The sequence below is a fragment of the Beta vulgaris genome, chromosome 5 (genome assembly GCF_026745355.1).
Source record: "Beta vulgaris subsp. vulgaris cultivar EL10 chromosome 5, EL10.2, whole genome shotgun sequence".
NCBI lineage: Eukaryota > Viridiplantae > Streptophyta > Magnoliopsida > Caryophyllales > Amaranthaceae > Beta > Beta vulgaris.
The window spans coordinates 50,059,170-50,070,180 of record NC_079206.1 but is presented as its reverse complement, the minus strand read 5'-3'; positions in this window follow the sequence as shown (position 1 = coordinate 50,070,180).

The window sequence follows — 11,011 nt, the reverse complement described above, 5'->3', positions numbered from 1 at the left end:
AAGTTTTTGTAAAGTTTTCTCATTTTAGTGATTTGCATAACGTAAATTATGCAATTTTATGATTTTAGTTGACTTGTGAGTGATTGTTATAATTATATTTTTGGTATTTTTGTTTGAAGCCCTCTTTGATTTATAAGTGAATTTGTGATTTAGAATGGGAAGGGGGTAACATAGTCTCTTCATTCGGGGACACCATAGCTCCCCCCTTCCCTTATATAATAGAGATATGTTGTACTTTAATTCTTGAATGATATTTTACATAAACTTTTTTACCTTGATAATTAATCGTTATTATATAATAGAAAAAGTTAGGTCCAAATATATGTAAATGTTCATTATATATAGGAAACACTATAAAAAAAGTAAATAATTTTTTTCCTTGTCTAACTTCTAAATTCTGATTTCACTACAAATACACCTCTATTTTTTTTATCATGACCCACCATTAATTGTGAATGGTTCTTGAGATTAGTGATTTGTGAGTAAATTTTTGTAAATGTGTTTGTATGTATCGATGTTCTAGGTTATTAGTTTTAGTTTGTATGTTAATTTTAAGTTTTAATAAAATTTTCTGATTATTTGCGTGATTTGCGTGATTTTTTATAACATGATTTTCTCAATTGTATGAGTGATTTGTAAAGTTTCTTCTTTTAAGTGATTTGTGAGTGAGTGTTGTAAATTAATTTTCGGTAGTTCTCTTTGAGTGTCGATTTTGATGTTGACATTCCTTTTGTAATTTAGAAAGGGAAGGGGGCAGAATAAGCATTTCAAAAGAAAACACCATTGCTCCTCCCCTTCCCTTATATAATAGATATATTAATACTTCCTCCATTTTTATTAGTTGAACCATTTGACGACTATTTATCAACCAACTTTGACAAGCCTTTTCTCATCGTTATATAAGGAAAAACGTAGTCAAGTGCGCTCTTGTTAAATTATTCTCAATGCGAGGATCCCAAATACCAACTTTTTATAATTTTTACTTATACGCAATTAGAGATATTAATGCTCGAAGAAGCGTCTTACATACATGAAAAACCAAATGGTGCAACTAAGAAAAATAAAGAATAGTGTAAAAGTAAAAAAAAAAAAATAGTAATGGAACGACTTCACATATATGTATATATATTAGAATGTGATAGTATACATTTGTATTATGTGTTCTTTTAGTTGTCCATTTATACTGAACTATTCATATATCCCACTTTTATCTTTCTTTTAAGCAGTAGGTGATGATATCTTAGTGGTATTGGCATCACCTTTGGTTCCAAAGGTAGTGGGATCGAGTCTCACCCCTGACAAGAGGAATTACAAATTTTTCCTTGATTACAATAGACTTCAGCTTACCTTATTAAAAAATATTTTTTATATATATGGAATATTATTCGACCTACTATAGATACATAATCGTGTCTTTCCATTTTAGTACCCAATTATGAAACATATCGTCATCCTAATTGGTCCGGTCCAAAGGAAGAACAATCCAACAAGCTAAGCCCAAAATCATTTTTTAAGAAAGACAAGTCGAGCTATTTATTTATTCCAAGCGCAATTTTAAAAGTCCAATTAATTATTCATGATAATTAATTATTTTTTAAAATAAATATTTTCTAAATTAAAAGATATTATAAAAATTATCTTTTTATTCCTTACGATAATTTATTTCCGAATCCAAAAGATACTCCCTCCGTCCCAAAATATAGTTCCTGATTCTAATTTTCACGAGAATTAAGGTAAATAGAATTTAAGAGGGATAATAAAGATTTTTTGTTTATTTAAATAAATGGTGTATGGAAAATGATGGTTTTAGGAGAGAGAATGGAGAATAATTGGTGAAAGAGCATTAAATATGATCATTGGGTTGAATAATCAAAGCAAAAAACTAATTTGAAGAAGCAAATAAATGATGGGGAAACGATTTTTCTAGGCAAATTACGGAAATATGTGGAACTAAATTTAGAAACCAAGAACTATATTTTGGGACACCCAAAATGGAAACAGAAACTATATTTTGGAACGGAGGCAGTATTACTTAATGCAAGATAGAAAGAATCTTTTAATTTGTAAGTTATTCATTTTGTTAGCATGTAAAAATAAAGTAAAATATGTTAATTCATGCTACTTTCTGAATTTAGTCTATAATTATACAAGATCTATCAACAATTTTTTAAAATGTCGAATATGAATTTCTTTGCTTGATTTAATATTATGTTGGTTTATTTTTAATTTGTCTCAAATCGAGCTCAAGCCTTGAGAGAAGCTCATGAGCTTGAGCCGAGATTCACTTATCGAGCTCGTTGAGCTCACGAGCCGAGCCAAGCCGAGTCAAGCCAAGCTAAGCGATAAACGAGCCAAGTATTAGTGTGGTTCGAACTTACTACTTCCAAGTCACAAGGTGAGTTCCCCACCACCTCCACTAAGTAAGCTTGGTTTTTTAGTGGTTGAAATTGGTATAGCTAAACGCCTAAACCATAGTCTCACACTCTCAATAGTCACTACTATATCTCACCTATTTTTAATGATTAGAGATGGTATAACCGTATAAACCATAGAGCCACACTTTTTGTGCAGAAAAGTGTCTGCCGAAGCCCAATCCTAATTCGGATTCCGTTTTGGGCCGAAAGGATTGGTAATTCAGTATAATGACCTAGCTCTATTAGGAAATCAGGAAATGTGTAATTCGACTCTAGTCAATCTCCTTTCCACTGTCTATCAAGTTTTCGACTGCTAAGTAGAGGTGACAATTTTTGAAAGGATTTCCGTTTACCCAAACTATTTGATTTTAAAAAAAAAAAAATTAGGTGTAGTTGGTCTTATAAAAGACCTCCTGCTTTAGTTCTAACTAGCATTTTTTACATGCGATTTGTGCTTCAATTATTTTCGAGACAGAACTTTGATTTTATTTTACATAAGTAAGAGTCCAAATTTGAACATTAGACGACATACGAAGTATAATTGTTTTTAGTCGCAAAATTAGATTGGAATTTAGTCTCTTCACTTAAGTCTCTCACCATTTTTTTTTTTTTACTTTTCAAGTTAAATTCTATGAACAAAATAGAAATTTTATTGAATTTATTTATGATTTCTAATATTATTATTTTTTAGTTGATTTTTGAATTAAGTACATTACTTCATAGACTGTAAATAAAGTGGACACTTTGATTTCAAGTCAAATTTTTGTGAATATTTTTGTGAGTATGTATTGACGTTGTAGTGCATTGGTTGTAGTTTGTAAGCGATTCTTTAGTTTTGTAAAGTTTCCTCATTTGAGTGATTTGTATAATGTAAATTATGCAATTCTATGATTTTAGTTGACTTATGAGTGATTGTTATAGTTTTAGTTCCAGTATTTTTTGTTTGAAGACCCTTTTTCGTTTATAAGTGAATTTGTAATTTGGAAAGAAAAGGGGGTAAAATAGTCGCTTCATTTGGGGACACCATAGCTCCCCCCTTCCCTTATATAATAGAGATTTAAAATTAGAAAACATCATAAGTATAATATTTAGAAGAGAATGTACCATCTTTCTAAATGTAGTGACTAGTTTAATCATTCAATAACCAGTTTAATCGATTCAATAACCAGTTTATCTATTTAGTGACCAGTTGAATTCATTCAGTAATCGTATTTTTCAATCCATTTAGTGACTAGCTTAATCCATTTGATGATAATTCAAATTCATTCGATAAGACTGTTGGATTATTTAAAAGACTGGGAGTTGTAGTTCGAGATTCAAAGAAAAACAAAGAAAGGGGGGAGGGAAGGGACGATTAAATTGATGCGAGATACTTATGAGTTTAGGGATAGTGGTGGGTTATGGTGAGATGAAATGGGCTTGTTAGGAGAGGTATTCTCATAATTTGTGCTATTCATTTAATGTATTATTGTATGTACTTTTATCCCTAAATTTTAATAAATTAATACTCCCGCTATTTTTAAATAGATGTTCCATTATTTTGACTTTTTGCACTATTTGCATACTCTACTTTGACTATATTTTTCTACTTATGTAAAAAACTCAGTGTTAGCATGCGAGTTATTGTTGAACTTGCCTTGACGTATACTTTCAAAATATCAGTTATATACTTTTTTTAATAATGTATAATTACAAATATTGGTTAAAGTTGTCCATCAACAAATGTACAAGTCATAATGAGTATCTATCTAAAAAAGAAGGAAGAATGATATTAATTTAGAATTTTCTTCTCACTTGTTACACATATTTTTGTAACAATGTTTTGTTGTTTTTCATGTTTTAATTTGTTTATAGTATAAAGTGGTTCTTGTTAGATTTTGTTTCAAGAGATGATGTGTAGACTTATTTTTTGTTTTTAAAATTTACATTTTAGTCCCTCGATCCACTTGCGGGTGACTAATGTATCGGGTTTAGCATATGGAAGCAACTGTAGGGGTGAGCACAACTGGGTACGCAGTAGAATTTCATAGACCCGGACTCAGTCCCGGACCCAGTGGGTATTAAAAATCTGGAATTGAAATTGGAATTGGTCAAACCGGGTCCTAAATTTTTGGACCCAGACCCGGTGGGTACCATGTCCAGAACTGGGTACCCAGTTGTAAGTTTAACAACATACTAAGATGGGCCAATTGAGCTATAAAATTTTTAAAAAAAATTAAATGGGCCTAAAGGCCTACTAAGTACTAACTTTTTACTTAACAACTATTATCCTATTACCAATTCTATATGAGTATATGAAAAAAAAAAAACAATTCTAAGTATCGGGTACTCGGACCTAGGCCCGCTCCAACCAGGTACCTAGAGCCGGAACCGGTCAAACTGGGTACCCACCAGGTACTGGGACCCAAAAAATTCTAACCATAATTTGAACCGGATGCAACTGGGTCCAATTTTTTGGACCCAGACCCGGACCCAGTTCGACCGTGATCGGGTCCGGACCCGACGGGCCCATACCGGGTCCGGATCTGGGTCTGTGTACCCAGAATTTCTGCTCACCTCTAGAAGCGAGTGATGGATGTAGGTAGAGTTAGCAATTATTTATGGATGAGTGGATTGTCTACCCACACCCCCCCCCACATAAATGGGTGAAAACCCGTAATGAGGCCATGACAAGCGGGTGACGGGGCGAGTTACAAATGGGTGAGATTGTTTTGACCCATAGCCCGCTTCATCCATCCACCCATGTCATACATACATATATATATATATATATATATATACTTCCTCCGTTCCAAAATAAGTGAAACACTCCTCTCATTTATGTGAGAGCTTTTTGAGACAAGTGTTTCACTTATTTTGGAACGGAGGAAGTATATATATATATATATATATTATATATATTATATATATAATATAATATATATATATATATATATATATATATATATATATATATATATATATATATATATATATATAATTTAGAAGTGAGTTCACATGAGAATGCATACTTACATGAGAAATGAGAATGATATTTACGCGCTATAACTTTTATGAATAAGTGATATAACTCTAATGAAAAAGTGATGTAACTTCAAAAAAAAAATTAGAAAAAAAAATTCAAAATTTGAATTTTTTTTTTGGGCTCTAAATTTTTTAGGTGGGTATAACTCTAATGAACAAGTGTTGTAACTCTAATCCAATCGTGTGGTTGAGATTCATTCTCATTTCTCATGTAAGGAGCATTCTCATGTGATCTTACCCCTATATAAATATATATATATATATATTGTTATTAATATTAAATTTTGGTACTTTTTAAGAATTAACAATTGATATTTATTTCATTTGTTTCAAAATATAAGGCACGCACGATGTTCGAGTCGAACTTTGACTGTTAATTACTCTCAATTTATGTTGATAAAAATTTTAAAAAATAATGTTATTATAGTATTTCTCAAGACGAATCCAACGGTATAGTTTTTATAATTTTTGTTTATCATATTATGAGAGATATTTGTGTTCAAATCAATTTTTTTGTAAAGCGTGAATGCCTTATTTTTTGAAACAGAGGGAGTAATTGTTTTGTTGTTAATCGATGGTCAAATTTTCATCTATCAATTTTCTTAAATTGTTAAGTATACAAAAGCCTATAGTTACACAAATGTTCAAGTTTGTCTCTACAGCAAACTGCTGGAGTTTCTTATGAACCCTAAACGTGAGTAAATCGTATTTTTGCAAATTGGAGGTAGATATTAATACTGCCAACATATATTTTGGTACCATTTTATGTACTAATTGAGCACTTGTAGATTTAGGGATGACAACTCAGTCCGAATCCGACCTTAGTCCGCTCCGATTCGAAGTAAAAAAAAAAATTGAGTCCACTCCGACAAAAACTAATCCGACTCCGACTCCGTTTAAAAAGTCTAACTCTGAGTCGGAGGAGGGTCGGAGTCGGATCTCATAAAATAATCCGACATCCGAATCTGACTCCAAGTTTGAGTCAATCAATCCTTTTTTCTTATTTATGTTAATATATTATTTACGTATAATCTGACTTCGACTTTCGGCCAATTGTATAATATAGTATTTTTCCATTGAAGAAAGATTGTTTAAAATAATAGTGATATTTAGATTATTTGTACTATATAAGATTTTCATATGATTATTAGAATAAATTGTAGATTATTGAATTATGGAAGACCATTCTATTATAACAATGTGTTGAAAAATAAGTTAGATCGGGTTCGGAATCGAATATTCGGATTTCAAGCGGGATCCGATTCGGAGTCGGATGTTCGGATTATAAGTCAGGTTGGATTCGGATTTTTGGAGCCAGACTATGATTTAAAATCCGACTTCTTTTAGGGTCGGAGTCAGATTATGCATAATCTGGTCCAAGTCTGACCTGTTGTCATTCCTAGTAGAGACTCAAAAATCACAATATTAACACCATTAGAGTAATAGAGTTGTATAATAATATTATTTGGTATCACCAAGATTCTAGGAGTACTTAATTAAAAACTTTTTGTACTAATAAAACACTTGTTAGTACTAATTCAAAATTATTTATAAATTGTACAGTTGACTATGGACGGGATAACTCGTAAAGTACAACTTGCTCGACCCATTTAAGCTTGAGCTTGGACAACATTTAAATTAAAAGATTAACTGTATGGGGTTTAAGCTCGCTCGCTTGGCAAACTATGACTAGGGGTGATAATGAGCCTGACAAGCTCGCGAGCAGCTCGGGCTCGGCTCGGTCAAAGTTCGGCTCGTTGAAGCTCGGCTCGAGCTCGGGCTCGGCTCGAGACTTAAACGAGCCGAGCCGAGCTAGGCAAAGCTCGGCTCGTAAAGCTCGTGAGCAGCTCGTTTATTATTTTATATTAAAAAAATATTCTTATTAAAAAAATATTTTATATTAAAAAAATTTAATACTAATTTATATTTTAATTTAGATTACAAATTATATATTTTAATTTGTGATCCAACTTCACCTCTACTCCACTAGGCACTAAAGTCCCACATTGGTTAAGAAAACAAGGATCAACCTTATTTTCTTTATAAATAGCTACTATTCCTTACTTCAACTTAAAGTTTAATTTTGTATCTCCTTGGTTGGGAAACAAAAACTATACTTTATTTTCTTCATAGAGGGAATGAAGTATAATTTTAAATAGTTGATTATTTAATCCTTAAAATATTTGATAATTTTTTCTTTAGCAAAACATGGAGTCCCACATTGAAATTTTAACAATGCTAGGAGGGATTCCAAGTTATAAAAGCATATGTAAACAAAACAAGGGTATAATGAGTTTGTTTTCTTAACAAAACATGGAGTCCCACATTGAAATTTTAGCAATGCTAAGAGGGATTCCAAGTTATATAAGCATATGTAGAATGAGTTTGTTTATCTTAAACAAAACATAAAGTTCCACATTGAAATGGGGATAGTGAGTTTGTTTTTCTTTAACAAACCATGAACCCACATTGAAATCTTAGCAATGCTAAGAGGGAAATCAAGTTATAAAAGCATATGATGGGTGAGTGAACAAGCTCACCTACTTCGAGCCAAGCCGAGCTCATTAGTCGAGCCTAAACGAGCTCGCGAGTCGAGCCTAAGCGAGCTCGCGAGCCGAGCCTAAACGAGCTTGCGAGGCGAGCCTAAACGAGCTCGCGAGCCGAGCCTAAATGAGCTCGCGAGCCGAGCCTAAACGAGCTCGCGAGCCGAGCTCGAGCCCCAAATTTCCATCACGAGCCGAGCTCGAGCTCGGCTCTCCCAAGCTCGGCGAGCTCACGAGCCGAGCCGAGCCTGGGAAATTATAAACGAGCTCGAGCCGAGCCCAGTGCTATTCGGGCTCGGCTCGCTCGATAAGCACCCCTAACTATGACAAGGTAAAATTATTTAAAAAATGAAGTATTAAATTTTGGCGAGTTAGTCAGATGGTTGTGTAATGGTTCAAGAATGATGTTGTAACATATTACAAATATCTCAATAGTCAATACAAAAACGAAATGTTTCGTTTTTTAGCGATAAGAAAAACTAAACTTTAAGTTATTTGAGTTATTTATATTACATACATTTATTATATCGATATTTCAAGTAAAAATTGATTAAAAATAAAGCTAAATTAAGATAGATGGATACTATTTAAAATTATAAAATGAAGATCCAAAATAGAAAAGAAAAAATGGTAAAAGTGGAAAGAGAAAGAGCAGGAAGTAAAAAAAAAAAAAAATAAGCCAGCAAGCAAATAAGAAAGAAAAGGGAAAAAAAAGAAAAAAAAAAGGGTTGGAATTGGTATTCAATAGATTTGAATCCGCGTGGCGGCGTTGTATAACACATGCAAGAAGTTTCTAGCCAAACTACCACTGGAGCAAGTTGCATCAAGTGACCTTATTTCGCGGATATTAACTTTATCCTATTCTAGGATCCACTTAGCGTAAAAAAAAACTAATAATTATTTTGGTGGGGCTCGTGCCATCCAGGACCCTTAATAGGTCCGTCCCTGCTACAATATCTTGTTACTTCAATACTTTGTGATTCTGTGTTAATACATTTTAAAAACTCTTGGAATTTTTCCTAAAAAGAATATTGGAATTGTAACATAAGTGCATGCATATGGTAGTAGGAGTAGGTGTATGCAAGAAAACATTTGTAAAAGTTATACGTAAGACTCAATGTCCCATGTCATCTTAATTAATTTGCAAACAATAAAAAAAAACAATAAAAAATTAACCCAACCCTAGGCTCAACCTTTAAAAAGGAGAGGTATGGAAAGCTTATATAAGCCTGCAAAGAGGACAGGACTTAAACCGTTACTAACTTAGTAACATAAATTCAATTTTAAAACGAGAGGTTCTCTCTCTAAATATACCTCACAACTTCTCTCTCTAAATGTTTACTCACTATTCCTCTTCTATTATCACTTTCTCATGGTTTAACCTTCGGATTATCTTTAATTCCTAGTTTTAATTTCCCTCTCATAATCTAAATTCTGTTCTAAGCCATGTTGTCTTAGTCAAATCAGCCCTAGTGTGATTATACCCATGTAGTCCTTTGTTGACATCAGAGTCCCATCATGATTTCGATGGAACAGTCCCAATCCACTTCTAATTTCGTTGTATGGCATAGGAAACAAGGCCCAATCCTAAAAACGCCCTTTGAGCAATTTAGCAACAATTCAATTGATGTCTCACTAGTGTTGGTGGGTAAGTTCATTGATAATCGAGATTTCTCAATTGGACAAATTCAGGATTGGGTTGATTCATGATTTACCAGAGAGCGCATTTCGGTCACAAAAGAGGGTAAACTATTTTTCTTCCATTGTTGAGAAATTCAAGACAAATTCGATATCCTGGGCCTATACGACACAAGGAATTATCGAGGGGCCTTATTAATTCTCAAACCCTGGAAACCTCTGGATTGTTTTAAGTCTTTCAACTTAACTGAATCAGCTATGTGGATTAAATTGGAAGGAATCCCCTTGTTGTTCAACTTAAAATCCTTAGCCAATGTAATATTTTCTTGAATAGGGAAAGTTCTACATTTCGACGAAGGCTCGGAAAGGCCTGGTTTTAAAAAACACTTTCGGGCATTAGTCTGGATAGAGACTAAAACGCCTTTATTACCAGGGATGTACATCGAAGCCCAAGAGGGTAGACCTCTATGGATTGATGTTCGATATGAAGGAGTCTTCGTATTCTGTAAACGATGCGGAAGAATCGTTCACAAAAGTTCCTCATGCTCCCATTCATGGCAAAAAGTAAAAGATGGGACTGAAAACGTCATTAAAGAAGCGTGCAAACCCGAGGCACCTATGATGTTTGGAAATCCAAATGCATCCCTATATACAAACAAAATAATAGGCCTCCCTCATACTCCTGAATTTTTAAACACCATAGTCAAATTAGATGAACCAAGAAGACCTCCTATCATTAACTCCTCAAGTAGCAGCTCTGATAATGATGATGACGGAGATGATGGAAACCCAACAAGCGATGAAGAAATGCAAAACGCATCCACATATCACAATTCAAGGTCTAAAAGATGGAATTCTAGCTATACATCTAAATTTGGCCCATCAAAACGTCCTACCCAGATCAAGCGGGCCGCGAAGCAGGAAATTTGAGAAGGAAGGGCCCAGTACACGGGATGTTCAAGAAATGGAAACGCAGCTTGCTCAGCCTCTCTCCACAGTAATGCCTAGGAGCAAGGGTAAAAAGGTCTTTTTAATTAATAATCTACCTTTCAAGAAAACGAAGAGAAGAAATAACTGGATTTCTTTGCACAGGGATGACTTAGCATTTCTTTGAGCAATTTCAGAGCTTCAGGCGGCGGAAAGTTCAGGGATAGCTGGCATTTTTCACTCTCCAAATCCCTCTCTACGTTTAAAATCCCGTATTACCCAAATGCAACCCCTAAACCCCATTACTGAAATAAAACACCCCCAAACAGATTTTTTTAGCACCTTCAAATGCCAACTATATTAATACCCATTACACTCAGATTTCCTCATTTAAACTCTTTCCAAATCACTCCTCTCCACGTGAAATTGAAGCTGTAAATATGGAAGCTAATAATTCTTCAACTC